Source organism: Phalangium opilio, unplaced genomic scaffold (assembly GCF_054372755.1).
Source record: "Phalangium opilio isolate 3A_F unplaced genomic scaffold, DU_Popi_V2 ptg000009l_1, whole genome shotgun sequence".
In the NCBI taxonomy this organism is placed as follows: Eukaryota; Metazoa; Arthropoda; class Arachnida; order Opiliones; family Phalangiidae; genus Phalangium; species Phalangium opilio.
Window position 1 is genome coordinate 10,711,734 of NW_028324146.1, and position 25,184 is coordinate 10,736,917.

Sequence of the window (25,184 nt, forward strand, 5' to 3'; positions counted from 1 at the left end):
CCTTGCAAAAATTGAATTATTTTAATCGAGTTTACTTTGCAGCTGGGAGTTGTGGCGTTCTCCTGTAATCCAGCTCTTTGGAAGCTAGAATCGATGGATGGTATGAGGTTGGGATTCCTGTGACTCAAGGACTCGTGTAGATCGGACGTCCGCGTTAAGCTGGGTGTCAATATGGTCGTCTTGAGGTAGCTTATGGACCACCAGGTTGTTCTAAGGAGGGGCAAAACGGCTCAGGGCGGTAACGCAGCAGGCAAAAGTTCCCGCATTCGGCAGTGACGGGATTACGTCTGAGAGCGAGCTTCGAGTCACAACGCAACCAATACGAACGTACACGATTCTTATGTCAGTTTTTAAACTTCAGATAGTGATTTTAACTTCCATGTTGTTATCCTTGCAAAAATTTAATTATTTTAATCGAGTTTACTTTGCAGCTGGGAGTTGTGGCGTTCTCCTGTAATCCAGCTCTTTGGAAGCTAGAATCGATGGATGGTATGAGGTTGGGATTCCTGTGACTCATGGACTCGTGTAGATCGGACGTCCGCGTTAAGCTGGGTGTCAATATGGTCGTCCTGAGGTAGCTTATGGACCACCACGTTGTTTTAAGGAGGGGCAAAAAGGCTCAGGGTGGTAACGCAGCAGGCCAATGTTCCTGCATTCGGCAGTGAAGGGATAACGTCTGAGAGCGAGCTTCGAGTCACAACGCAACCAATACGAACGTATACGATTCTTATGTCAGTTTTTACACTTCAGATAGTGATTTTAACTTCAATGTTTTTATCCTTGCAAAAATTGAATTGTTTTAATCGAGATTACTTTGCAGCTGGGAGTTGTGGCGTTCTCCTCTAATCCAGCTCTTTGGAAGCTAGAATCGATGGATGGTATGAGGTTGGTATTCCTGTGACTCAAGGACTCGTGTAGATCGGACGTCCGCGTTAAGCTGGGTGTCAATATGGTCGTCTTGAGGAAGCTTATGGACCACCACGTTGTTCTAAGGAGGGGCAAAAAGGCTCAGGGTGGTAACGTGGCAGGCAAATGTTCCCGCATTCGGCAGTGACGGGATAACGTCTGAGAGCGAGCTTCGAGTCACAACGCAACCAATACGAACGTACACGATTCTTAAGTCAGTTTTTACACTTCAGATAGTGATTTTAACTTCAATGTTGTTATCCTTGCAAAGTTTGAATTGTTTTATTCGAGATTACTTCGCAGCCGGGAGTTGTGGCGTTCTCCTGTAATCCAGCTCTTTCGAAGCTAGAATCGATGGATGGTATGAGGTTGGGATTCCTGTGACTCAAGGACTCGTGTAGATCGGACGTCCGCGTTAAGCTGGGTGTCAATATGGTCGTCTTGAGGTAGCTTATGGACCACCAGGTTGTTCTAAGGAGGGGCAAAACTGCTCAGGGCGGTAACGCAGCAGGCAAAGGTTCCCGCATTCGGCAGTGACGGGATATCGTCTGAGAGCGAGTTTCGAGTCACAACACATCCAATACGAACGTACACGATTCTTATGTCAGTTTTTACACTTCAAATAGTGATTTTAACTTCAATGTTATTATCCTTGCAAAGTTTGAATTGTTTTATTCGAAGTTACTTTGCAGCTGGGAGTTGTGGCGTTCTCCTGTAATCCAGCTCTTTGGAAGCTAGAATCGATGGATGGTATGAGGTTGGGATTCCTTTGACTCAAGGACTCGTGTAGATCGAACGTCCGCGTTAAGCTGGGTGTCAATGTGGTCGTCTTGAGGTAGCTTATGGACCACCAGGTTGTTTTAAGGAGGGGCAAAACGGCTCAGGGCGGTAACGCAGCAGGCAAAAGTTCCCGCATCCGGCAGTGACGGGATAACGTCTGAGAGCGAGCTTCGAGTCACAACGCAACCAATACGAACGTACACGATTCTTATGTCAGTTTTTACACTTCAGATAGTGATTTTAACTTCAATGTTGTTAACCTTGCAAAGTTTGAATTGTTTTATTCGAAGTTACTTTGCAGCTGGGAGTTGTGGCGTTCTCCTGTAATCCAGCTCTTTGGAAGCTAGAATCGATGGATGGTATGAGGTTGGGAATCCTGTGACTCAAGGACTCGTGTAGATCGAACGTCCGCGTTAAGCTGGGTGTCAATGTGGTCGTCTTGAGGTAGCTTATGGACCACCAGGTTGTTTTAAGGAGGGGCAAAACGGCTCAGGGCGGTAACGCAGCAGGCAAAAGTTCCCGCATCCGGCAGTGACGGGATAACGTCTGAGAGCGAGCTTCGAGTCACAACGCAACCAATACGAACGTACACGATTCTTATGTCAGTTTTTAAACTTCAGATAGTGATTTTAACTTCCATGTTGTTATCCTTGCAAAAATTGAATTGTTTTAATCGAGTTTACTTTGCAGCTGGGAGTTGTGGCGTTCTCCTGTAATCCAGCTCTTTGGAAGCTAGAATCGATGGATGGTATGAGGTTGGGATTCCTTTGACTCAAGAACTCGTGTAGATCGGACGTCCGCGTTAACCTGGGTGTCAAAATGGTCGTCTTGAGGTAGCTTATGGACCACCAGGTTGTTCTAAGGAGGGGCAAAACTGCTCAGGGCGGTAACGCAGCAACCAAAAGTTCCCGCATTCGGCAGTGACGGGATATCGTCTGAGAGCGAGCTTCGAGTCACAACGCAACCAATACGAACGTACACGATTCTTATGTCAGTTTTTACACTTCAGATAGTGATTTTAACTTCAATGTTGTTAACCTTGCAAAGTTTGAATTGTTTTATTCGAAGTTACTTTGCAGCTGGGAGTTGTGGCGTTCTCCTGTAATCCAGCTCTTTGGAAGCTAGAATCGATGGATGGTATGAGGTTGGGAATCCTGTGACTCAAGGACTCGTGTAGATCGAACGTCCGCGTTAAGCTGGGTGTCAATATGGTCGTCTTGAGGTAGCTTATGGACCACCAGGTTGTTTTAAGGAGGGGCAAAACGGCTCAGGGCGGTAACGCAGCAGGCAAAAGTTCCCGCATCCGGCAGTGACGGGATAACGTCTGAGAGCGAGCTTCGAGTCACAACGCAACCAATACGAACGTACACGATTCTTATGTCAGTTTTTAAACTTCAGATAGTGATTTTAACTTCCATGTTGTTATCCTTGCAAAAATTGAATTGTTTTAATCGAGTTTACTTTGCAGCTGGGAGTTGTGGCGTTCTCCTGTAATCCAGCTCTTTGGAGGCTAGAATCGATGGATGGTATGAGGTTGGGATTCCTGTGACTCAAGGACTCGTGTAGATCGGACGTCCGCGTTAAGCTGGGTGTCAATATGGTCGTCTTGAGGTAGCTTATGGACTACCACGTTGTTCTAAGGAGGGGCAAAACGGCTCAGGGCGGTAACGCAGCAGGCAAAAGTTCCCGCATCCGGCAGTGACGGGATAACGTCTGAGAGCGAGCTTCGAGTCACAACGCAACCAATACGAACGTACACGATTCTTATGTCAGTTTTTAAACTTCAGATAGTGATTTTAACTTCCATGTTGTTATCCTTGCAAAAATTGAATTGTTTTAATCGAGTTTACTTTGCAGCTGGGAGTTGTGGCGTTCTCCTGTAATCCAGCTCTTTGGAAGCTAGAATCGACGGATGGTATGAGGTTGGGATTCCTTTGACTCAAGAACTCGTGTAGATCGGACGTCCGCGTTAACCTGGGTGTCAAAATGGTCGTCTTGAGGTAGCTTATGGACCACCAGGTTGTTCTAAGGAGGGGCAAAACTGCTCAGGGCGGTAACGCAGCAACCAAAAGTTCCCGCATTCGGCAGTGACGGGATATCGTCTGAGAGCGAGCTTCGAGTCACAACGCAACCAATACGAACGTACACCATTCTTATGTCAGTTTTTACACTTCAGATAGTGATTTTAACTTCAATGTTGTTAACCTTGCAAAGTTTGAATTGTTTTATTCGAAGTTACTTTGCAGCTGGGAGTTGTGGCGTTCTCCTGTAATCCAGCTCTTTGGAAGCTAGAATCGATGGATGGTATGAGGTTGGGAATCCTGTGACTCAAGGACTCGTGTAGATCGAACGTCCGCGTTAAGCTGGGTGTCAATATGGTCGTCTTGAGGTAGCTTATGGACCACCAGGTTGTTTTAAGGAGGGGCAAAACGGCTCAGGGCGGTAACGCAGCAGGCAAAAGTTCCCGCATCCGGCAGTGACGGGATAACGTCTGAGAGCGAGCTTCGAGTCACAACGCAACCAATACGAACGTACACGATTCTTATGTCAGTTTTTAAACTTCAGATAGTGATTTTAACTTCCATGTTGTTATCCTTGCAAAAATTGAATTGTTTTAATCGAGTTTACTTTGCAGCTGGGAGTTGTGGCGTTCTCCTGTAATCCAGCTCTTTGGAAGCTAGAATCGATGGATGGTATGAGGTTGGGAATCCTGTGACTCAAGGACTCGTGTAGATCGAACGTCCGCGTTAAGCTGGGTGTCAATATGGTCGTCTTGAGGTAGCTTATGGATCACCAGGTTGTTCTAAGGAGGGGCAAAACGGCTCAGGGTGGTAACGCAGCAGGCAAAAGTTCCCGCATTCGGCAGTGACGGGATTACGTCTGAGAGCGAGCTTCGAGTCACAACGCAACCAATACGAACGTACACGATTCTTATGTCAGTTTTTAAACTTCAGATAGTGATTTTAACTTCCATGTTGTTATCCTTGCAAAAATTGAATTGTTTTAATCGAGTTTACTTTGCAGCTGGGAGTTGTGGCGTTCTCCTGTAATCCAGGTCTTTGGAGGCTAGAATCGATGGATGGTATGAGGTTGGGATTCCTGTGACTCAAGGACTCGTGTAGATCGGACGTCCGCGTTAAGCTGGGTGTCAATATGGTCGTCTTGAGGTAGCTTATGGACCACCACGTTGTTCTAAGGAGGGGCAAAAAGGCTCAGGGCGGTAACGCAGCAGGCAAAAGTTCCCGCATTCGGCAGTGACGGGATTACGTCTGAGAGCGAGCTTCGAGTCACAACGCAACCAATACGAACGTACAACATTCTTATGTCAGTTTTTAAACTTCAGATAGTGATTTTAACTTCCATGTTGTTATCCTTGCAAAAATTGAATTATTTTAATCGAGTTTACTTTGCAGCTGGGAGTTGTGGCGTTCTCCTGTAATCCAGCTCTTTGGAAGCTAGAATCGATGGATGGTATGAGGTTGGGATTCCTGTGACTCAAGGACTCGTGTAGATCGGACGTCCGCGTTAAGCTGGGTGTCAATATGGTCGTCTTGAGGTAGCTTATGGACCACCAGGTTGTTCTAAGGAGGGGCAAAACGGCTCAGGGCGGTAACGCAGCAGGCAAAAGTTCCCGCATTCGGCAGTGACGGGATTACGTCTGAGAGCGAGCTTCGAGTCACAACGCAACCAATACGAACGTACACGATTCTTATGTCAGTTTTTAAACTTCAGATAGTGATTTTAACTTCCATGTTGTTATCCTTGCAAAAATTGAATTGTTTTATTCGAGATTACTTCGCAGCCGGGAGTTGTGGCGTTCTCCTGTAATCCAGCTCTTTGGAAGCTAGAATCGATGGATGGTATGAGGTTGGGATTCCTGTGACTCAAGGACTCGTGTAGATCGGACGTCCGCGTTAAGCTGGGTGTCAATATGGTCGTCTTGAGGTAGCTTATGGACCACCAGGTTGTTCTAAGGAGGGGCAAAACTGCTCAGGGCGGTAACGCAGCAGGCAAAGGTTCCCGCATTCGGCAGTGACGGGATATCGTCTGAGAGCGAGTTTCGAGTCACAACGCAACCAATACGAACGTACACGATTCTTATGTCAGTTTTTACACTTCAAATAGTGATTTTAACTTCAATGTTATTATCCTTGCAAAGTTTGAATTGTTTTATTCGAAGTTACTTTGCAGCTGGGAGTAGTGGCGTTCTCCTGTAATCCAGCTCTTTGGAAGCTAGAATCGATGGATGGTATGAGGTTGGGATTCCTTTGACTCAAGGACTCGTGTAGATCGAACGTCCGCGTTAAGCTGGGTGTCAATGTGGTCGTCTTGAGGTAGCTTATGGACCACCAGGTTGTTTTAAGGAGGGGCAAAACGGCTCAGGGCGGTAACGCAGCAGGCAAAAGTTCCCGCATCCGGCAGTGACGGGATAACGTCTGAGAGCGAGCTTCGAGTCACAACGCAACCAATACGAACGTACACGATTCTTATGTCAGTTTTTACACTTCAGATAGTGATTTTAACTTCAATGTTGTTAACCTTGCAAAGTTTGAATTGTTTTATTCGAAGTTACTTTGCAGCTGGGAGTTGTGGCGTTCTCCTGTAATCCAGCTCTTTGGAAGCTAGAATCGATGGATGGTATGAGGTTGGGAATCCTGTGACTCAAGGACTCGTGTAGATCGAACGTCCGCGTTAAGCTGGGTGTCAATGTGGTCGTCTTGAGGTAGCTTATGGACCACCAGGTTGTTTTAAGGAGGGGCAAAACGGCTCAGGGCGGTAACGCAGCAGGCAAAAGTTCCCGCATCCGGCAGTGACGGGATAACGTCTGAGAGCGAGCTTCGAGTCACAACGCAACCAATACGAACGTACACGATTCTTATGTCAGTTTTTAAACTTCAGATAGTGATTTTAACTTCCATGTTGTTATCCTTGCAAAAATTGAATTGTTTTAATCGAGTTTACTTTGCAGCTGGGAGTTGTGGCGTTCTCCTGTAATCCTGCTCTTTGGAAGCTAGAATCGACGGATGGTATGAGGTTGGGATTCCTTTGACTCAAGAACTCGTGTAGATCGGACGTCCGCGTTAACCTGGGTGTCAAAATGGTCGTCTTGAGGTAGCTTATGGACCACCAGGTTGTTCTAAGGAGGGGCAAAACTGCTCAGGGCGGTAACGCAGCAACCAAAAGTTCCCGCATTCGGCAGTGACGGGATATCGTCTGAGAGCGAGCTTCGAGTCACAACGCAACCAATACGAACGTACACGATTCTTATGTCAGTTTTTACACTTCAGATAGTGATTTTAACTTCAATGTTGTTAACCTTGCAAAGTTTGAATTGTTTTATTCGAAGTTACTTTGCAGCTGGGAGTTGTGGCGTTCTCCTGTAATCCAGCTCTTTGGAAGCTAGAATCGATGGATGGTATGAGGTTGGGAATCCTGTGACTCAAGGACTCGTGTAGATCAAACGTCCGCGTTAAGCTGGGTGTCAATATGGTCGTCTTGAGGTAGCTTATGGACCACCAGGTTGTTTTAAGGAGGGGCAAAACGGCTCAGGGCGGTAACGCAGCAGGCAAAAGTTCCCGCATCCGGCAGTGACGGGATAACGTCTGAGAGCGAGCTTCGAGTCACAACGCAACCAATACGAACGTACACGATTCTTATGTCAGTTTTTAAACTTCAGATAGTGATTTTAACTTCCATGTTGTTATCCTTGCAAAAATTGAATTGTTTTAATCGAGTTTACTTTGCAGCTGGGAGTTGTGGCGTTCTCCTGTAATCCAGCTCTTTGGAGGCTAGAATCGATGGATGGTATGAGGTTGGGATTCCTGTGACTCAAGGACTCGTGTAGATCGGACGTCCGCGTTAAGCTGGGTGTCAATATGGTCGTCTTGAGGTAGCTTATGGACCACCACGTTGTTCTAAGGAGGGGCAAAAAGGCTCAGGGCGGTAACGCAGCAGGTAAAAGTTCCCGCATTCGGCAGTGACGGGATTACGTCTGAGAGCGAGCTTCGAGTCACAACGCAACCAATACGAACGTACAACATTCTTATGTCAGTTTTTAAACTTCAGATAGTGATTTTAACTTCCATGTTGTTATCCTTGCAAAAATTGAATTATTTTAATCGAGTTTACTTTGCAGCTGGGAGTTGTGGCGTTCTCCTGTAATCCAGCTCTTTGGAAGCTAGAATCGATGGATGGTATGAGGTTGGGATTCCTGTGACTCAAGGACTCGTGTAGATCGGACGTCCGCGTTAAGCTGGGTGTCAATATGGTCGTCTTGAGGTAGCTTATGGACCACCAGGTTGTTTTAAGGAGGGGCAAAACGGCTCAGGGCGGTAACGCAGCAGGCAAAAGTTCCCGCATCCGGCAGTGACGGGATAACGTCTGAGAGCGAGCTTCGAGTCACAACGCAACCAATACGAACGTACACGATTCTTATGTCAGTTTTTAAACTTCAGATAGTGATTTTAACTTCCATGTTGTTATCCTTGCAAAAATTGAATTGTTTTAATCGAGTTTACTTTGCAGCTGGGAGTTGTGGCGTTCTCCTGTAATCCAGCTCTTTGGAGGCTAGAATCGATGGATGGTATGAGGTTGGGATTACTGTGACTCAAGGACTCGTGTAGATCGGACGTCCGCGTTAAGCTGGGTGTCAATATGGTCGTCTTGAGGTAGCTTATGGACCACCACGTTGTTCTAAGGAGGGGCAAAAAGGCTCAGGGCGGTAACGCAGCAGGCAAAAGTTCCCGCATTCGGCAGTGACGGGATTACGTCTGAGAGCGAGCTTCGAGTCACAACGCAACCAATACGAACGTACAACATTCTTATGTCAGTTTTTAAACTTCAGATAGTGATTTTAACTTCCATGTTGTTATCCTTGCAAAAATTGAATTATTTTAATCGAGTTTACTTTGCAGCTGGGAGTTGTGGCGTTCTCCTGTAATCCAGCTCTTTGGAAGCTAGAATCGATGGATGGTATGAGGTTGGGATTCCTGTGACTCAAGGACTCGTGTAGATCGGACGTCCGCGTTAAGCTGGGTGTCAATATGGTCGTCTTGAGGTAGCTTATGGACCACCAGGTTGTTCTAAGGAGGGGCAAAACGGCTCAGGGCGGTAACGCAGCAGGCAAAAGTTCCCGCATTCGGCAGTGACGGGATTACGTCTGAGAGCGAGCTTCGAGTCACAACGCAACCAATACGAACGTACACGATTCTTATGTCAGTTTTTAAACTTCAGATAGTGATTTTAACTTCCATGTTGTTATCCTTGCAAAAATTTAATTATTTTAATCGAGTTTACTTTGCAGCTGGGAGTTGTGGCGTTCTCCTGTAATCCAGCTCTTTGGAAGCTAGAATCGATGGATGGTATGAGGTTGGGATTCCTGTGACTCAAGGACTCGTGTAGATCGGACGTCCGCGTTAAGCTGGGTGTCAATATGGTCGTCTTGAGGTAGCTTATGGACCACCACGTTGTTTTAAGGAGGGGCAAAAAGGCTCAGGGTGGTAACGCAGCAGGCCAATGTTCCCGCATTCGGCAGTGAAGGGATAACGTCTGAGAGCGAGCTTCGAGTCACAACGCAACCAATACGAACGTATACGATTCTTATGTCAGTTTTTACACTTCAGATAGTGATTTTAACTTCAATGTTGTTATCCTTGCAAAAATTGAATTATTTTAATCGAGTTTACTTTGCAGCTGGGAGTTGTGGCGTTCTCCTGTAATCCAGCTCTTTGGAAGCTAGAATCGATGGATGGTATGAGGTTGGGATTCCTGTGACTCAAGGACTCGTGTAGATCGGACGTCCGCGTTAAGCTGGGTGTCAATATGGTCGTCTTGAGGTAGCTTATGGACCACCAGGTTGTTTTAAGGAGGGGCAAAACGGCTCAGGGCGGTAACGCAGCAGGCAAAAGTTCCCGCATCCGGCAGTGACGGGATAACGTCTGAGAGCGAGCTTCGAGTCACAACGCAACCAATACGAACGTACACGATTCTTATGTCAGTTTTTAAACTTCAGATAGTGATTTTAACTTCCATGTTGTTATCCTTGCAAAAATTGAATTGTTTTAATCGAGTTTACTTTGCAGCTGGGAGTTGTGGCGTTCTCCTGTAATCCAGCTCTTTGGAGGCTAGAATCGATGGATGGTATGAGGTTGGGATTACTGTGACTCAAGGACTCGTGTAGATCGGACGTCCGCGTTAAGCTGGGTGTCAATATGGTCGTCTTGAGGTAGCTTATGGACCACCACGTTGTTCTAAGGAGGGGCAAAAAGGCTCAGGGCGGTAACGCAGCAGGCAAAAGTTCCCGCATTCGGCAGTGACGGGATTACGTCTGAGAGCGAGCTTCGAGTCACAACGCAACCAATACGAACGTACAACATTCTTATGTCAGTTTTTAAACTTCAGATAGTGATTTTAACTTCCATGTTGTTATCCTTGCAAAAATTGAATTATTTTAATCGAGTTTACTTTGCAGCTGGGAGTTGTGGCGTTCTCCTGTAATCCAGCTCTTTGGAAGCTAGAATCGATGGATGGTATGAGGTTGGGATTCCTGTGACTCAAGGACTCGTGTAGATCGGACGTCCGCGTTAAGCTGGGTGTCAATATGGTCGTCTTGAGGTAGCTTATGGACCACCAGGTTGTTCTAAGGAGGGGCAAAACGGCTCAGGGCGGTAACGCAGCAGGCAAAAGTTCCCGCATTCGGCAGTGACGGGATTACGTCTGAGAGCGAGCTTCGAGTCACAACGCAACCAATACGAACGTACACGATTCTTATGTCAGTTTTTAAACTTCAGATAGTGATTTTAACTTCCATGTTGTTATCCTTGCAAAAATTTAATTATTTTAATCGAGTTTACTTTGCAGCTGGGAGTTGTGGCGTGCTCCTGTAATCCAGCTCTTTGGAAGCTAGAATCGATGGATGGTATGAGGTTGGGATTCCTGTGACTCAAGGACTCGTGTAGATCGGACGTCCGCGTTAAGCTGGGTGTCAATATGGTCGTCTTGAGGTAGCTTATGGACCACCACGTTGTTTTAAGGAGGGGCAAAAAGGCTCAGGGTGGTAACGCAGCAGGCCAATGTTCCCGCATTCGGCAGTGAAGGGATAACGTCTGAGAGCGAGCTTCGAGTCACAACGCAACCAATACGAACGTATACGATTCTTATGTCAGTTTTTACACTTCAGATAGTGATTTTAACTTCAATGTTGTTATCCTTGCAAAAATTGAATTGTTTTAATCGAGATTACTTTGCAGCTGGAAGTTGTGGCGTTCTCCTGTAATCCAGCTCTTTGGAAGCTAGAATCGATGGATGGTATGAGGTTGGGATTCCTGTGACTCAAGGACTCGTGTAGATCGGACGTCCGCGTTAAGCTGGGTGTCAATATGGTCGTCTTGAGGTAGCTTATGGACCACCACGTTGTTCTAAGGAGGGGCAAAAAGGCTCAGGGAGGTAACGTGGCAGGCAAATGTTCCCGCATTCGGCAGTGACGGGATAACGTCTGAGAGCGAGCTTCGAGTCACAACGCAACCAATACGAACGTACACGATTCTTATGTCAGTTTTTACACTTCAGATAGTGATTTTAACTTCAATGTTGTTATCCTTGCAAAAATTGAATTGTTTTAATCGAGATTACTTTGCAGCTGGGAGTTGTGGCGTTCTCCTGTAATCCAGCTCTTTGGAAGCTAGAATCGATGGATGGTATGAGGTTGGGAATCCTGTGACTCAAGGACTCGTGTAGATCGAACGTCCGCGTTAAGCTGGGTGTCAATATGGTCGTCTTGAGGTAGCTTATGGACCACCAGGTTGATTTAAGGAGGGGCAAAACGGCTCAGGGCGGTAACGCAGCAGGCAAAAGTTCCCGCATCCGGCAGTGACGGGATAACGTCTGAGAGCGAGCTTCGAGTCACAACGCAACCAATACGAACGTACACGATTCTTATGTCAGTTTTTAAACTTCAGATAGTGATTTTAACTTCCATGTTGTTATCCTTGCAAAAAATGAATTGTTTTAATCGAGTTTACTTTGCAGCTGGGAGTTGTGGCGTTCTCCTGTAATCCAGCTCTTTGGAGGCTAGAATCGATGGATGGTATGAGGTTGGGATTCCTGTGACTCAAGGACTCGTGTAGATCGGACGTCCGCGTTAAGCTGGGTGTCAATATGGTCGTCTTGAGGTAGCTTATGGACCACCACGTTGTTCTAAGGAGGGGCAAAAAGGCTCAGGGCGGTAACGCAGCAGGCAAAAGTTCCCGCATTCGGCAGTGACGGGATTACGTCTGAGAGCGAGCTTCGAGTCACAACGCAACCAATACGAACGTACAACATTCTTATGTCAGTTTTTAAACTTCAGATAGTGATTTTAACTTCCATGTTGTTATCCTTGCAAAAATTGAATTATTTTAATCGAGTTTACTTTGCAGCTGGGAGTTGTGGCGTTCTCCTGTAATCCAGCTCTTTGGAAGCTAGAATCGATGGATGGTATGAGGTTGGGATTCCTGTGACTCAAGGACTCGTGTAGATCGGACGTCCGCGTTAAGCTGGGTGTCAATATGGTCGTCTTGAGGTAGCTTATGGACCACCAGGTTGTTTTAAGGAGAGGCAAAACGGCTCAGGGCGGTAACGCAGCAGGCAAAAGTTCCCGCATCCGGCAGTGACGGGATAACGTCTGAGAGCGAGCTTCGAGTCACAACGCAACCAATACGAACGTACACGATTCTTATGTCAGTTTTTAAACTTCAGATAGTGATTTTAACTTCCATGTTGTTATCCTTGCAAAAATTGAATTGTTTTAATCGAGTTTACTTTGCAGCTGGGAGTTGTGGCGTTCTCCTGTAATCCAGCTCTTTGGAGGCTAGAATCGATGGATGGTATGAGGTTGGGATTCCTGTGACTCAAGGACTCGTGTAGATCGGACGTCCGCGTTAAGCTGGGTGTCAATATGGTCGTCTTGAGGTAGCTTATGGACCACCACGTTGTTCTAAGGAGGGGCAAAAAGGCTCAGGGCGGTAACGCAGCAGGCAAAAGTTCCCGCATTCGGCAGTGACGGGATTACGTCTGAGAGCGAGCTTCGAGTCACAACGCAACCAATACGAACGTACAACATTCTTATGTTAGTTTTTAAACTTCAGATAGTGATTTTAACTTCCATGTTGTTATCCTTGCAAAAATTGAATTATTTTAATCGAGTTTACTTTGCAGCTGGGAGTTGTGGCGTTCTCCTGTAATCCAGCTCTTTGGAAGCTAGAATCGATGGATGGTATGAGGTTGGGATTCCTGTGACTCAAGGACTCGTGTAGATTGGACGTCCGCGTTAAGCTGGGTGTCAATATGGTCGTCTTGAGGTAGCTTATGGACCACCAGGTTGTTTTAAGGAGGGGCAAAACGGCTCAGGGCGGTAACGCAGCAGGCAAAAGTTCCCGCATCCGGCAGTGACGGGATAACGTCTGAGAGCGAGCTTCGAGTCACAACGCAACCAATACGAACGTACACGATTCTTATGTCAGTTTTTAAACTTCAGATAGTGATTTTAACTTCCATGTTGTTATCCTTGCAAAAATTGAATTGTTTTAATCGAGTTTACTTTGCAGCTGGGAGTTGTGGCGTTCTCCTGTAATCCAGCTCTTTGGAGGCTAGAATCGATGGATGGTATGAGGTTGGGATTCCTGTGACTCAAGGACTCGTGTAGATCGGACGTCCGCGTTAAGCTGGGTGTCAATATGGTCGTCTTGAGGTAGCTTATGGACCACCACGTTGTTCTAAGGAGGGGCAAAAAGGCTCAGGGCGGTAACGCAGCAGGCAAAAGTTCCCGCATTCGACAGTGACGCGATTACGTCTGAGAGCGAGCTTCGAGTCACAACGCAACCAATACGAACGTACAACATTCTTATGTCAGTTTTTAAACTTCAGATAGTGATTTTAACTTCCATGTTGTTATCCTTGCAAAAATTGAATTATTTTAATCGAGTTTACTTTGCAGCTGGGAGTTGTGGCGTTCTCCTGTAATCCAGCTCTTTGGAAGCTAGAATCGATGGATGGTATGAGGTTGGGATTCCTGTGACTCAAGGACTCGTGTAGATCGGACGTCCGCGTTAAGCTGGGTGTCAATATGGTCGTCTTGAGGTAGCTTATGGACCACCAGGTTGTTCTAAGGAGGGGCAAAACTGCTCAGGGCGGTAACGCAGCAGGCAAAGGTTCCCGCATTCGGCAGTGACGGGATATCGTCTGAGAGCGAGTTTCGAGTCACAACGCAACCAATACGAACGTACACGATTCTTATGTCAGTTTTTACACTTCAGATAGTGATTTTAACTTCAATGTTGTTAACCTTGCAAAGTTTGAATTGTTTTATTCGAAGTTACTTTGCAGCTGGGAGTTGTGGCGTTCTCCTGTAATCCAGCTCTTTGGAAGCTAGAATCGATGGATGGTATGAGGTTGGGAATCCTGTGACTCAAGGACTCGTGTAGATCGAACGTCCGCGTTAAGCTGGGTGTCAATGTGGTCGTCTTGAGGTAGCTTATGGACCACCAGGTTGTTTTAAGGAGGGGCAAAACGGCTCAGGGCGGTAACGCAGCAGGCAAAAGTTCCCGCATCCGGCAGTGACGGGATAACGTCTGAGAGCGAGCTTCGAGTCACAACGCAACCAATACGAACGTACACGATTCTTATGTCAGTTTTTAAACTTCAGATAGTGATTTTAACTTCCATGTTGTTATCCTTGCAAAAATTGAATTGTTTTAATCGAGTTTACTTTGCAGCTGGGAGTTGTGGCGTTCTCCTGTAATCCAGCTCTTTGGAAGCTAGAATCGACGGATGGTATGAGGTTGGGATTCCTTTGACTCAAGAACTCGTGTAGATCGGACGTCCGCGTTAACCTGGGTGTCAAAATGGTCGTCTTGAGGTAGCTTATGGACCACCAGGTTGTTCTAAGGAGGGGCAAAACTGCTCAGGGCGGTAACGCAGCAACCAAAAGTTCCCGCATTCGGCAGTGACGGGATATCGTCTGAGAGCGAGCTTCGAGTCACAACGCAACCAATACGAACGTACACGATTCTTATGTCAGTTTTTACACTTCAGATAGTGATTTTAACTTCAATGTTGTTAACCTTGCAAAGTTTGAATTGTTTTATTCGAAGTTACTTTGCAGCTGGGAGTTGTGGCGTTCTCCTGTAATCCAGCTCTTTGGAAGCTAGAATCGATGGATGGTATGAGGTTGGGAATCCTGTGACTCAAGGACTCGTGTAGATCGAACGTCCGCGTTAAGCTGGGTGTCAATATGGTCGTCTTGAGGTAGCTTATGGACCACCAGGTTGTTTTAAGGAGGGGCAAAACGGCTCAGGGCGGTAACGCAGCAGGCAAAAGTTCCCGCATCCGGCAGTGACGGGATAACGTCTGAGAGCGAGCTTCGAGTCACAACGCAACCAATACGAACGTACACGATTCTTATGTCAGTTTTTAAACTTCAGATAGTGATTTTAACTTCCATGTTGTTATCCTTGCAAAAATTGAATTGTTTTAATCGAGTTTACTTTGCAGCTGGGAGTTGTGGCGTTCTCCTGTAATCCAGCTCTTTGGAGGCTAGAATCGATGGATGGTATGAGGTTGGGATTCCTGTGACTCAAGGACTCGTGTAGATCGGACGTCCGCGTTAAGCTGGGTGTCAATATGGTCGTCTTGAGGTAGCTTATGGACCACCACGTTGTTCTAAGGAGGGGCAAAAAGGCTCAGGGCGGTAACGCAGCAGGCAAAAGTTCCCGCATTCGGCAGTGACGGGATTACGTCTGAGAGCGAGCTTCGAGTCACAACGCAACCAATACGAACGTACAACATTCTTATGTCAGTTTTTAAACTTCAGATAGTGATTTTAACTTCCATGTTGTTATCCTTGCAAAAATTGAATTATTTTAATCGAGTTTACTTTGCAGCTGGGAGTTGTGGCGTTCTCCTGTAATCCAGCTCTTTGGAAGCTAGAATCGATGGATGGTATGAGGTTGGGATTCCTGTGACTCAAGGACTCGTGTAGATCGGACGTCCGCGTTAAGCTGGGTGTCAATATGGTCGTCTTGAGGTAGCTTATGGACCACCAGGTTGTTTTAAGGAGGGGCAAAACGGCTCAGGGCGGTAACGCAGCAGGCAAAAGTTCCCGCATCCGGCAGTGACGGGATAACGTCTGAGAGCGAGCTTCGAGTCACAACGCAACCAATACGAACGTACACGATTCTTATGTCAGTTTTTAAACTTCAGATAGTGATTTTAACTTCCATGTTGTTATCCTTGCAAAAATTGAATTGTTTTAATCGAGTTTACTTTGCAGCTGGGAGTTGTGGCGTTCTCCTGTAATCCAGCTCTTTGGAGGCTAGAATCGATGGATGGTATGAGGTTGGGATTCCTGTGACTCAAGGACTCGTGTAGATCGGACGTCCGCGTTAAGCTGGGTGTCAATATGGTCGTCTTGAGGTAGCTTATGGACCACCACGTTGTTCTAAGGAGGGGCAAAAAGGCTCAGGGCGGTAACGCAGCAGGCAAAAGTTCCCGCATTCGGCAGTGACGGGATTACGTCTGAGAGCGAGCTTCGAGTCACAACGCAACCAATACGAACGTACAACATTCTTATGTCAGTTTTTAAACTTCAGATAGTGATTTTAACTTCCATGTTGTTATCCTTGCAAAAATTTAATTATTTTAATCGAGTTTACTTTGCAGCTGGGAGTTGTGGCGTTCTCCTGTAATCCAGCTCTTTGGAAGCTAGAATCGATGGATGGTATGAGGTTGGGATTCCTGTGACTCAAGGACTCGTGTAGATCGGACGTCCGCGTTAAGCTGGGTGTCAATATGGTCGTCTTGAGGTAGCTTATGGACCACCTGGTTGTTCTAAGGAGGGGCAAAACGGCTCAGGGCGGTAACGCAGCAGGCAAAAGTTCCCGCATTCGGCAGTGACGGGATTACGTCTGAGAGCGAGCTTCGAGTCACAACGCAACCAATACGAACGTACACGATTCTTATGTCAGTTTTTAAACTTCAGATAGTGATTTTAACTTCCATGTTGTTATCCTTGCAAAAATTTAATTATTTTAATCGAGTTTACTTTGCAGCTGGGAGTTGTGGCGTTCTCCTGTAATCCAGCTCTTTGGAAGCTAGAATCGATGGATGGTATGAGGTTGGGATTCCTGTGACTCAAGGACTCGTGTAGATCGGACGTCCGCGTTAAGCTGGGTGTCAATATGGTCGTCTTGAGGTAGCTTATGGACCACCACGTTGTTTTAAGGAGGGGCAAAAAGGCTCAGGGTGGTAACGCAGCAGGCCAATGTTCCCGCATTCGGCAGTGAAGGGATAACGTCTGAGAGCGAGCTTCGAGTCACAACGCAACCAATACGAACGTACAACATTCTTATGTCAGTTTTTAAACTTCAGATAGTGATTTTAACTTCCATGTTGTTATCCTTGCAAAAATTGAATTATTTTAATCGAGTTTACTTTGCAGCTGGGAGTTGTGGCGTTCTCCTGTAATCCAGCTCTTTGGAAGCTAGAATCGATGGATGGTATGAGGTTGGGATTCCTGTGACTCAAGGACTCGTGTAGATCGGACGTCCGCGTTAAGCTGGGTGTCAATATGGTCGTCTTGAGGTAGCTTATGGACCACCAGGTTGTTCTAAGGAGGGGCAAAACGGCTCAGGGCGGTAACGCAGCAGGCAAAAGTTCCCGCATTCGGCAGTGACGGGATTACGTCTGAGAGCGAGCTTCGAGTCACAACGCAACCAATACGAACGTACACGATTCTTATGTCAGTTTTTACCTCTCCGTGTGACGTAGTCCAGGAGAGGTTCTGTAACGGCCGTGTCTGTGTGTGTGTCTGTCTGTGTGTGTGTCTGTGTGTGTGTCTGTGTGTCTGTCTGTGTGTCTGTCTGTCTGTCCGTTGTTACACCCACGTGACCGCGTTCGCAGTTTGCGTATCGGAGCAAACGTGTTCGCCATTTCCGAACTGCTTTCACAGTCACGGAAATGGCTCCTCTACTTGAGTTCTCACACCACCATCTTCTGGTCTTTGTCCATCCCACACGGACACCAGTCTGTTCTTACTGGCTTCTAATCACCACCATCTTCTGCTCTTTGTCAATCCCACATTGACACCAGTCTGCACTTACACTGGCTTCTAACACCACCATCCACTGGTCTTCCGTCTATTCCACATAGACACCAATCTGTATCATTGGCTTCTACTCCATTATCATCGTTTGGTTTTAGGATATACGCGGCGATCAGCTAGGGTTACGAGAAACGTCTAGCCTCCCTAAGGTGGGATCGCCACCAAAGGTTTTCGCAATTGCGCTTTTTCCTTACTATTATAATGGAAACGAATCGTATATATACCCCAAATTTGAAAAAAGCGGGCAAGAGGGGTACCCTTCACTTTAAACGTCAATATTAGCAAAGTTTGAGAAGATAATAGGTATAACTTTATTTTAAACGATTTAACTATTATTAATGTTAATTATTGAAGATTAAAATAATTAAAAATAATTATATTTATTTAAATATTAAAGATAAACCTCTGGTGCAAAGAGAGAGATTATCATTGCCTCCTATATCTACCAAGGCCCGTGCATGCGATATATTTCCTTCATTGCCTCTTATATCTATCAAGGCCCGTGCATTGTGATATATTTCATTCATTGCCTCCTATATCTATCAAGGCCCGTGCATTGCGGTATATTTTTCAAAACAACAACAAAAATGGGAAACCCCAACTCAGAAACATAATAACGTTTTCATTGGATACTTTAAGTTTATATAATCTTCTTGACACGGAGAGGTAATATTTTGGTTTTCCCAACTTGTTAAACTTCAGATAGTGATTTTAACTTCCATGTTGTTATCCTTGCAAAAATTTAATTATTTTAATCGAGTTTACTTTGCAGCTGGGAGTTGTGGCGTTCTCCTGTAATCCAGCTCTTTGGAAGCTAGAATCGATGGATGGTATGAGGTTGGGATTCCTGTGACTCAAGGACTCGTGTAGATCGGACGTCCGCGTTAAGCTGGGTGTCAATATGGTCGTCTTGAGGTAGCTTATGGACCACCACGTTGTTTTAAGGAGGGGCAAAAAGGCTCAGGGTGGTAACGCAGCAGGCCAATGTTCCCGCATTCGGCAGTGAAGGGATAACGTCTGAGAGCGAGCTTCGAGTCACAACGCAACCAATACGAACGTATACGATTCTTATGTCAGTTTTTACACTTCAGATAGTGATTTTAACTTCAATGTTGTTATCCTTGCAAAAATTGAATTGTTTTAATCGAGATTACTTTGCAGCTGGGAGTTGTGGCGTTCTCCTGTAATCCAGCTCTTTGGAAGCTAGAATCGATGGATGGTATGAGGTTGGGATTCCTGTGACTCAAGGACTCGTGTAGATCGGACGTCCGCGTTAAGCTGGGTGTCAATATGGTCGTCTTGAGGTAGCTTATGGACCACCACGTTGTTCTAAGGAGGGGCAAAAAGGCTCAGGGAGGTAACGTGGCAGGCAAATGTTCCCGCATTCGGCAGTGACGGGATAACGTCTGAGAGCGAGCTTCGAGTCACAACGCAACCAATACGAACGTACACGATTCTTATGTCAGTTTTTACACTTCAGATAGTGATTTTAACTTCAATGTTGTTATCCTTGCAAAAATTGAATTGTTTTAATCGAGATTACTTTGCAGCTGGGAGTTGTGGCGTTCTCCTGTAATCCAGCTCTTTGGAAGCTAGAATCGATGGATGGTATGAGGTTGGGAATCCTGTGACTCAAGGACTCGTGTAGATCGAACGTCCGCGTTAAGCTGGGTGTCAATATGGTCTTCTTGAGGTAGCTTATGGACCACCAGGTTGTTTTAAGGAGGGGCAAAACGGCTCAGGGCGGTAACGCAGCAGGCAAAAGTTTCCGCATCCGGCAGTGACGGGATAACGTCTGAGAGCGAGCTTCGAGTCACAACGCAACCAATACGAACGTACACGATTCTTATGTCAGTTTTTAAACTTCAGATAGTGATTTTAACTTCCATGTTGTTATCCTTGCAAAAATTGAATTGTTTTAATCGAGTTTACTTTGCAGCTGGGAGTTGTGGCGTTCTCCTGTAATCCAGCTCTTTGGAGGCTAGAATCGATGGATGGTATGAGGTTGGGATTCCTGTGACTCAAGGACTCGTGTAGATCGGACGTCCGCGTTAAGCTGGGTGTCAATATGGTCGTCTTGAGGTAGCTTATGGACCACCACGTTGTTCTAAGGAGGGGCAAAAAGGCTCAGGGCGGTAACGCAGCAGGCAAAAGTTCCCGCATTCGGCAGTGACGGGATTACGTCTGAGAGCGAGCTTCGAGTCACAACGCAACCAATACGAACGTACAACATTCTTATGTCAGTTTTTAAACTTCAGATAGTGATTTTAACTTCCATGTTGTTATCCTTGCAAAAATTGAATTGTTTTAATCGAGTTTACTTTGCAGCTGGAAGTTGTGGCGTTCTCCTGTAATCCAGCTCTTTGGAGGCTAGAATCGATGGATGGTATGAGGTTGGGATTCCTGTGACTCAAGGACTCGTGTAGATCGGACGTCCGCGTTAAGCTGGGTGTCAATATGGTCGTCTTGAGGTAGCTTATGGACCACCACGTTGTTCTAAGGAGGGGCAAAAAGGCTCAGGGCGGTAACGCAGCAGGCAAAAGTTCCCGCATTCGGCAGTGACGGGATAACGTCTGAGAGCGAGCTTCGAGTCACAACGCAACCAATACGAACGTACACGATTCTTATGTCAGTTTTTAAACTTCAGATAGTGATTTTAACTTCCATGTTGTTATCCTTGCAAAAATTGAATTGTTTTAATCGAGTTTACTTTGCAGCTGGGAGTTGTGGCGTTCTCCTGTAATCCAGCTCTTTGGAGGCTAGAATCGATGGATGGTATGAGGTTGGGATTCCTGTGACTCAAGGACTCGTGTAGATCGGACGTCCGCGTTAAGCTGGGTGTCAATATGGTCGTCTTGAGGTAGCTTATGGACCACCACGTTGTTCTAAGGAGGGGCAAAAAGGCTCAGGGCGGTAACGCAGCAGGCAAAAGTTCCCGCATTCGGCAGTGACGGGATTACGTCTGAGAGCGAGCTTCGAGTCACAACGCAACCAATACGAACGTACAACATTCTTATGTCAGTTTTTAAACTTCAGATAGTGATTTTAACTTCCATGTTGTTATCCTTGCAAAAATTGAATTATTTTAATCGAGTTTACTTTGCAGCTGGGAGTTGTGGCGTTCTCCTGTAATCCAGCTCTTTGGAAGCTAGAATCGATGGATGGTATGAGGTTGGGATTCCTGTGACTCAAGGACTCGTGTAGATCGGACGTCCGCGTTAAGCTGGGTGTCAATATGGTCGTCTTGAGGTAGCTTATGGACCACCAGGTTGTTCTAAGGAGGGGCAAAACGGCTCAGGGCGGTAACGCAGCAGGCAAAAGTTCCCGCATTCGGCAGTGACGGGATTACGTCTGAGAGCGAGCTTCGAGTCACAACGCAACCAATACGAACGTACACGATTCTTATGTCAGTTTTTAAACTTCAGATAGTGATTTTAACTTCCATGTTGTTATCCTTGCAAAAATTTAATTATTTTAATCGAGTTTACTTTGCAGCTGGGAGTTGTGGCGTTCTCCTGTAATCCAGCTCTTTGGAAGCTAGAATCGATGGATGGTATGAGGTTGGGATTCCTGTGACTCAAGGACTCGTGTAGATCGGACGTCCGCGTTAAGCTGGGTGTCAATATGGTCGTCTTGAGGTAGCTTATGGACCACCACGTTGTTTTAAGGAGGGGCAAAAAGGCTCAGGGTGGTAACGCAGCAGGCCAATGTTCCCGCATTCGGCAGTGAAGGGATAACGTCTGAGAGCGAGCTTCGAGTCACAACGCAACCAATACGAACGTACAACATTCTTATGTCAGTTTTTAAACTTCAGATAGTGATTTTAACTTCCATGTTGTTATCCTTGCAAAAATTGAATTATTTTAATCGAGTTTACTTTGCAGCTGGGAGTTGTGGCGTTCTCCTGTAATCCAGCTCTTTGGAAGCTAGAATCGATGGATGGTATGAGGTTGGGATTCCTGTGACTCAAGGACTCGTGTAGATCGGACGTCCGCGTTAAGCTGGGTGTCAATATGGTCGTCTTGAGGTAGCTTATGGACCACCAGGTTGTTCTAAGGAGGGGCAAAACGGCTCAGGGCGGTAACGCAGCAGGCAAAAGTTCCCGCATTCGGCAGTGACGGGATTACGTCTGAGAGCGAGCTTCGAGTCACAACGCAACCAATACGAACGTACACGATTCTTATGTCAGTTTTTAAACTTCAGATAGTGATTTTAACTTCCATGTTGTTATCCTTGCAAAAATTTAATTATTTTAATCGAGTTTACTTTGCAGCTGGGAGTTGTGGCGTTCTCCTGTAATCCAGCTCTTTGGAAGCTAGAATCGATGGATGGTATGAGGTTGGGATTCCTGTGACTCAAGGACTCGTGTAGATCGGACGTCCGCGTTAAGCTGGGTGTCAATATGGTCGTCTTGAGGTAGCTTATGGACCACCACGTTGTTTTAAGGAGGGGCAAAAAGGCTCAGGGTGGTAACGCAGCAGGCCAATGTTCCCGCATTCGGCAGTGAAGGGATAACGTCTGAGAGCGAGCTTCGAGTCACAACGCAACCAATACGAACGTATACGATTCTTATGTCAGTTTTTACACTTCAGATAGTGATTTTAACTTCAATGTTGTTATCCTTGCAAAAATTGAATTGTTTTAATCGAGATTACTTTGCAGCTGGGAGTTGTGGCGTTCTCCTGTAATCCAGCTCTTTGGAAGCTAGAATCGATGGGTGGTATGAGGTTGGGATTCCTGTGACTCAAGGACTCGTGTAGATCGGACGTCCGCGTTAAGCTGGGTGTCAATATGGTCGTCTTGAGGTAGCTTATGGACCACCACGTTGTTCTAAGGAGGGGCAAAAAGGCTCAGGGAGGTAACGTGGCAGGCAAATGTTCCCGCATTCGGCAGTGACGGGATAACGTCTGAGAGCGAGCTTCGAGTCACAACGCAACCAATACGAACGTACACGATTCTTATGTCAGTTTTTACACTTCAGATAGTGATTTTAACTTCAATGTTGTTATCCTTGCAAAAATTGAATTGTTTTAATCGAGATTACTTTGCAGCTGGGAGTTGTGGCGTTCTCCTGTAATCCAGCTCTTTGGAAGCTAGAATCGATGGATGGTATGAGGTTGGGAATCCTGTGACTCAAGGACTCGTGTAGATCGAACGTCCGCGTTAAGCTGGGTGTCAATATGGTATTCTTGAGGTAGCTTATGGACCACCAGGTTGTTTTAAGGAGGGGCAAAACGGCTCAGGGCGGTAACGCAGCAGGCAAAAGTTCCCGCATCCGGCAGTGACGGGATAACGTCTGAGAGCGAGCTTCGAGTCACAACGCAACCAATACGAACGTACACGATTCTTATGTCAGTTTTTAAACTTCAGATAGTGATTTTAACTTCCATGTTGTTATCCTTGCAAAAATTGAATTGTTTTAATCGAGTTTACTTTGCAGCTGGGAGTTGTGGCGTTCTCCTGTAATCCAGCTCTTTGGAGGCTAGAATCGATGGATGGTATGAGGTTGGGATTCCTGTGACTCAAGGACTCGTGTAGATCGGACGTCCGCGTTAAGCTGGGTGTCAATATGGTCGTCTTGAGGTAGCTTATGGACCACCACGTTGTTCTAAGGAGGGGCAAAAAGGCTCAGGGCGGTAACGCAGCAGGCAAAAGTTCCCGCATTCGGCAGTGACGGGATTACGTCTGAGAGCGAGCTTCGAGTCACAACGCAACCAATACGAACGTACAACATTCTTATGTCAGTTTTTAAACTTCAGATAGTGATTTTAACTTCCATGTTGTTATCCTTGCAAAAATTGAATTGTTTTAATCGAGTTTACTTTGCAGCTGGGAGTTGTGGCGTTCTCCTGTAATCCAGCTCTTTGGAGGCTAGAATCGATGGATGGTATGAGGTTGGGATTCCTGTGACTCAAGGACTCGTGTAGATCGGACGTCCGCGTTAAGCTGGGTGTCAATATGGTCGTCTTGAGGTAGCTTATGGACCACCACGTTGTTCTAAGGAGGGGCAAAAAGGCTCAGGGCGGTAACGCAGCAGGCAAAAGTTCCCGCATTCGGCAGTGACGGGATTACGTCTGAGAGCGAGCTTCGAGTCACAACGCAACCAATACGAACGTACAACATTCTTATGTTAGTTTTTAAACTTCAGATAGTGATTTTAACTTCCATGTTGTTATCCTTGCAAAAATTGAATTATTTTAATCGAGTTTACTTTGCAGCTGGGAGTTGTGGCGTTCTCCTGTAATCCAGCTCTTTGGAAGCTAGAATCGATGGATGGTATGAGGTTGGGATTCCTGTGACTCAAGGACTCGTGTAGATTGGACGTCCGCGTTAAGCTGGGTGTCAATATGGTCGTCTTGAGGTAGCTTATGGACCACCAGGTTGTTTTAAGGAGGGGCAAAACGGCTCAGGGCGGTAACGCAGCAGGCAAAAGTTCCCGCATCCGGCAGTGACGGGATAACGTCTGAGAGCGAGCTTCGAGTCACAACGCAACCAATACGAACGTACACGATTCTTATGTCAGTTATTAAACTTCAGATAGTGATTTTAACTTCCATGTTGTTATCCTTGCAAAAATTGAATTGTTTTAATCGAGTTTACTTTGCAGCTGGGAGTTGTGGCGTTCTCCTGTAATCCAGCTCTTTGGAGGCTAGAATCGATGGATGGTATGAGGTTGGGATTCCTGTGACTCAAGGACTCGTGTAGATCGGACGTCCGCGTTAAGCTGGGTGTCAATATGGTCGTCTTGAGGTAGCTTATGGACCACCACGTTGTTCTAAGGAGGGGCAAAAAGGCTCAGGGCGGTAACGCAGCAGGCAAAAGTTCCCGCATTCGACAGTGACGCGATTACGTCTGAGAGCGAGCTTCGAGTCACAACGCAACCAATACGAACGTACAACATTCTTATGTCAGTTTTTAAACTTCAGATAGTGATTTTAACTTCCATGTTGTTATCCTTGCAAAAATTGAATTATTTTAATCGAGTTTACTTTGCAGCTGGGAGTTGTGGCGTTCTCCTGTAATCCAGCTCTTTGGAAGCTAGAATCGATGGATGGTATGAGGTTGGGATTCCTGTGACTCAAGGACTCGTGTAGATCGGACGTCCGCGTTAAGCTGGGTGTCAATATGGTCGTCTTGAGGTAGCTTATGGACCACCAGGTTGTTCTAAGGAGGGGCAAAACGGCTCAGGGCGGTAACGCAGCAGGCAAAAGTTCCCGCATTCGGCAGTGACGGGATTACGTCTGAGAGCGAGCTTCGAGTCACAACGCAACCAATACGAACGTACACGATTCTTATGTCAGTTTTTAATCTTCAGATAGTGATTTTAACTTCCATGTTGTTATCCTTGCAAAAATTTAATTAT

At 46.1% G+C, this 25,184-nt stretch overlaps 62 non-coding genes across 62 annotated transcripts; all 62 read left to right on the plus strand.

Moving 5' to 3' along the window:
- The first annotated feature begins 41 nt into the window (after positions 1-41).
- On the plus strand, positions 42-340 carry LOC149713988 (signal recognition particle RNA). Its single transcript, XR_016373692.1, has one exon.
- A 90-nt stretch (positions 341-430) lies between these two features.
- LOC149713989 (signal recognition particle RNA) lies at positions 431-729 on the plus strand. The gene has a single exon (XR_016373836.1).
- Positions 730-819: 90 nt separating this feature from the next.
- Positions 820-1,118, plus strand: LOC149713990 (signal recognition particle RNA). The gene has a single exon (XR_016373954.1).
- A 90-nt stretch (positions 1,119-1,208) lies between these two features.
- LOC149713991 (signal recognition particle RNA) lies at positions 1,209-1,507 on the plus strand. Its single transcript, XR_016373863.1, has one exon.
- A 90-nt stretch (positions 1,508-1,597) lies between these two features.
- On the plus strand, positions 1,598-1,896 carry LOC149713992 (signal recognition particle RNA). Its single transcript, XR_016373807.1, has one exon.
- Positions 1,897-1,986: 90 nt separating this feature from the next.
- Positions 1,987-2,285, plus strand: LOC149713993 (signal recognition particle RNA). The gene has a single exon (XR_016373752.1).
- Positions 2,286-2,375: 90 nt separating this feature from the next.
- On the plus strand, positions 2,376-2,674 carry LOC149713994 (signal recognition particle RNA). Its single transcript, XR_016373978.1, has one exon.
- A 90-nt stretch (positions 2,675-2,764) lies between these two features.
- LOC149713995 (signal recognition particle RNA) lies at positions 2,765-3,063 on the plus strand. The gene has a single exon (XR_016373711.1).
- A 90-nt stretch (positions 3,064-3,153) lies between these two features.
- On the plus strand, positions 3,154-3,452 carry LOC149713996 (signal recognition particle RNA). The gene has a single exon (XR_016373710.1).
- A 90-nt stretch (positions 3,453-3,542) lies between these two features.
- Positions 3,543-3,841, plus strand: LOC149713997 (signal recognition particle RNA). The gene has a single exon (XR_016373998.1).
- A 90-nt stretch (positions 3,842-3,931) lies between these two features.
- Positions 3,932-4,230, plus strand: LOC149713998 (signal recognition particle RNA). The gene has a single exon (XR_016373712.1).
- A 90-nt stretch (positions 4,231-4,320) lies between these two features.
- On the plus strand, positions 4,321-4,619 carry LOC149713999 (signal recognition particle RNA). Its single transcript, XR_016373744.1, has one exon.
- Positions 4,620-4,709: 90 nt separating this feature from the next.
- LOC149714000 (signal recognition particle RNA) lies at positions 4,710-5,008 on the plus strand. The gene has a single exon (XR_016373832.1).
- Positions 5,009-5,098: 90 nt separating this feature from the next.
- Positions 5,099-5,397, plus strand: LOC149714001 (signal recognition particle RNA). Its single transcript, XR_016373693.1, has one exon.
- A 90-nt stretch (positions 5,398-5,487) lies between these two features.
- LOC149714002 (signal recognition particle RNA) lies at positions 5,488-5,786 on the plus strand. Its single transcript, XR_016373769.1, has one exon.
- A 90-nt stretch (positions 5,787-5,876) lies between these two features.
- LOC149714003 (signal recognition particle RNA) lies at positions 5,877-6,175 on the plus strand. The gene has a single exon (XR_016373783.1).
- Positions 6,176-6,265: 90 nt separating this feature from the next.
- Positions 6,266-6,564, plus strand: LOC149714004 (signal recognition particle RNA). The gene has a single exon (XR_016373754.1).
- Positions 6,565-6,654: 90 nt separating this feature from the next.
- LOC149714005 (signal recognition particle RNA) lies at positions 6,655-6,953 on the plus strand. The gene has a single exon (XR_016373988.1).
- A 90-nt stretch (positions 6,954-7,043) lies between these two features.
- On the plus strand, positions 7,044-7,342 carry LOC149714006 (signal recognition particle RNA). The gene has a single exon (XR_016373716.1).
- Positions 7,343-7,432: 90 nt separating this feature from the next.
- On the plus strand, positions 7,433-7,731 carry LOC149714007 (signal recognition particle RNA). Its single transcript, XR_016373835.1, has one exon.
- A 90-nt stretch (positions 7,732-7,821) lies between these two features.
- On the plus strand, positions 7,822-8,120 carry LOC149714008 (signal recognition particle RNA). Its single transcript, XR_016373688.1, has one exon.
- A 90-nt stretch (positions 8,121-8,210) lies between these two features.
- Positions 8,211-8,509, plus strand: LOC149714009 (signal recognition particle RNA). Its single transcript, XR_016373817.1, has one exon.
- Positions 8,510-8,599: 90 nt separating this feature from the next.
- On the plus strand, positions 8,600-8,898 carry LOC149714010 (signal recognition particle RNA). The gene has a single exon (XR_016373694.1).
- Positions 8,899-8,988: 90 nt separating this feature from the next.
- Positions 8,989-9,287, plus strand: LOC149714011 (signal recognition particle RNA). Its single transcript, XR_016373793.1, has one exon.
- A 90-nt stretch (positions 9,288-9,377) lies between these two features.
- LOC149714012 (signal recognition particle RNA) lies at positions 9,378-9,676 on the plus strand. The gene has a single exon (XR_016373689.1).
- Positions 9,677-9,766: 90 nt separating this feature from the next.
- LOC149714013 (signal recognition particle RNA) lies at positions 9,767-10,065 on the plus strand. The gene has a single exon (XR_016373818.1).
- Positions 10,066-10,155: 90 nt separating this feature from the next.
- On the plus strand, positions 10,156-10,454 carry LOC149714014 (signal recognition particle RNA). The gene has a single exon (XR_016373695.1).
- A 90-nt stretch (positions 10,455-10,544) lies between these two features.
- LOC149714015 (signal recognition particle RNA) lies at positions 10,545-10,843 on the plus strand. Its single transcript, XR_016373772.1, has one exon.
- A 90-nt stretch (positions 10,844-10,933) lies between these two features.
- On the plus strand, positions 10,934-11,232 carry LOC149714016 (signal recognition particle RNA). The gene has a single exon (XR_016373914.1).
- Positions 11,233-11,322: 90 nt separating this feature from the next.
- On the plus strand, positions 11,323-11,621 carry LOC149714017 (signal recognition particle RNA). The gene has a single exon (XR_016373717.1).
- Positions 11,622-11,711: 90 nt separating this feature from the next.
- On the plus strand, positions 11,712-12,010 carry LOC149714018 (signal recognition particle RNA). Its single transcript, XR_016373811.1, has one exon.
- Positions 12,011-12,100: 90 nt separating this feature from the next.
- LOC149714019 (signal recognition particle RNA) lies at positions 12,101-12,400 on the plus strand. Its single transcript, XR_016373707.1, has one exon.
- An 89-nt stretch (positions 12,401-12,489) lies between these two features.
- LOC149714020 (signal recognition particle RNA) lies at positions 12,490-12,789 on the plus strand. The gene has a single exon (XR_016373801.1).
- An 89-nt stretch (positions 12,790-12,878) lies between these two features.
- On the plus strand, positions 12,879-13,178 carry LOC149714021 (signal recognition particle RNA). The gene has a single exon (XR_016373702.1).
- Positions 13,179-13,267: 89 nt separating this feature from the next.
- LOC149714022 (signal recognition particle RNA) lies at positions 13,268-13,567 on the plus strand. Its single transcript, XR_016373941.1, has one exon.
- Positions 13,568-13,656: 89 nt separating this feature from the next.
- Positions 13,657-13,956, plus strand: LOC149714023 (signal recognition particle RNA). The gene has a single exon (XR_016373730.1).
- Positions 13,957-14,045: 89 nt separating this feature from the next.
- On the plus strand, positions 14,046-14,345 carry LOC149714024 (signal recognition particle RNA). The gene has a single exon (XR_016373739.1).
- An 89-nt stretch (positions 14,346-14,434) lies between these two features.
- Positions 14,435-14,734, plus strand: LOC149714025 (signal recognition particle RNA). Its single transcript, XR_016373977.1, has one exon.
- An 89-nt stretch (positions 14,735-14,823) lies between these two features.
- On the plus strand, positions 14,824-15,123 carry LOC149714026 (signal recognition particle RNA). The gene has a single exon (XR_016373709.1).
- Positions 15,124-15,212: 89 nt separating this feature from the next.
- Positions 15,213-15,512, plus strand: LOC149714027 (signal recognition particle RNA). The gene has a single exon (XR_016373802.1).
- An 89-nt stretch (positions 15,513-15,601) lies between these two features.
- On the plus strand, positions 15,602-15,901 carry LOC149714028 (signal recognition particle RNA). Its single transcript, XR_016373683.1, has one exon.
- Positions 15,902-15,990: 89 nt separating this feature from the next.
- On the plus strand, positions 15,991-16,290 carry LOC149714029 (signal recognition particle RNA). Its single transcript, XR_016373803.1, has one exon.
- An 89-nt stretch (positions 16,291-16,379) lies between these two features.
- Positions 16,380-16,679, plus strand: LOC149714030 (signal recognition particle RNA). Its single transcript, XR_016373706.1, has one exon.
- Positions 16,680-16,768: 89 nt separating this feature from the next.
- Positions 16,769-17,068, plus strand: LOC149714031 (signal recognition particle RNA). Its single transcript, XR_016373906.1, has one exon.
- Positions 17,069-17,157: 89 nt separating this feature from the next.
- On the plus strand, positions 17,158-17,457 carry LOC149714032 (signal recognition particle RNA). Its single transcript, XR_016373685.1, has one exon.
- A 1,135-nt stretch (positions 17,458-18,592) lies between these two features.
- On the plus strand, positions 18,593-18,891 carry LOC149714033 (signal recognition particle RNA). Its single transcript, XR_016373794.1, has one exon.
- Positions 18,892-18,981: 90 nt separating this feature from the next.
- LOC149714034 (signal recognition particle RNA) lies at positions 18,982-19,280 on the plus strand. Its single transcript, XR_016373820.1, has one exon.
- Positions 19,281-19,370: 90 nt separating this feature from the next.
- On the plus strand, positions 19,371-19,669 carry LOC149714035 (signal recognition particle RNA). Its single transcript, XR_016373745.1, has one exon.
- A 90-nt stretch (positions 19,670-19,759) lies between these two features.
- Positions 19,760-20,058, plus strand: LOC149714036 (signal recognition particle RNA). Its single transcript, XR_016373812.1, has one exon.
- A 90-nt stretch (positions 20,059-20,148) lies between these two features.
- Positions 20,149-20,447, plus strand: LOC149714037 (signal recognition particle RNA). Its single transcript, XR_016373771.1, has one exon.
- A 90-nt stretch (positions 20,448-20,537) lies between these two features.
- LOC149714038 (signal recognition particle RNA) lies at positions 20,538-20,836 on the plus strand. The gene has a single exon (XR_016373813.1).
- A 90-nt stretch (positions 20,837-20,926) lies between these two features.
- LOC149714039 (signal recognition particle RNA) lies at positions 20,927-21,225 on the plus strand. The gene has a single exon (XR_016373696.1).
- Positions 21,226-21,315: 90 nt separating this feature from the next.
- On the plus strand, positions 21,316-21,614 carry LOC149714040 (signal recognition particle RNA). The gene has a single exon (XR_016373911.1).
- A 90-nt stretch (positions 21,615-21,704) lies between these two features.
- LOC149714041 (signal recognition particle RNA) lies at positions 21,705-22,003 on the plus strand. The gene has a single exon (XR_016373698.1).
- Positions 22,004-22,093: 90 nt separating this feature from the next.
- Positions 22,094-22,392, plus strand: LOC149714042 (signal recognition particle RNA). Its single transcript, XR_016373795.1, has one exon.
- A 90-nt stretch (positions 22,393-22,482) lies between these two features.
- On the plus strand, positions 22,483-22,781 carry LOC149714043 (signal recognition particle RNA). The gene has a single exon (XR_016373840.1).
- Positions 22,782-22,871: 90 nt separating this feature from the next.
- On the plus strand, positions 22,872-23,170 carry LOC149714044 (signal recognition particle RNA). The gene has a single exon (XR_016373725.1).
- A 90-nt stretch (positions 23,171-23,260) lies between these two features.
- LOC149714045 (signal recognition particle RNA) lies at positions 23,261-23,559 on the plus strand. The gene has a single exon (XR_016373814.1).
- A 90-nt stretch (positions 23,560-23,649) lies between these two features.
- Positions 23,650-23,948, plus strand: LOC149714046 (signal recognition particle RNA). Its single transcript, XR_016373815.1, has one exon.
- A 90-nt stretch (positions 23,949-24,038) lies between these two features.
- LOC149714047 (signal recognition particle RNA) lies at positions 24,039-24,337 on the plus strand. The gene has a single exon (XR_016373705.1).
- A 90-nt stretch (positions 24,338-24,427) lies between these two features.
- On the plus strand, positions 24,428-24,725 carry LOC149714048 (signal recognition particle RNA). The gene has a single exon (XR_016373974.1).
- Positions 24,726-24,816: 91 nt separating this feature from the next.
- On the plus strand, positions 24,817-25,114 carry LOC149714049 (signal recognition particle RNA). The gene has a single exon (XR_016373726.1).
- Positions 25,115-25,184: the final 70 nt, after the last annotated feature.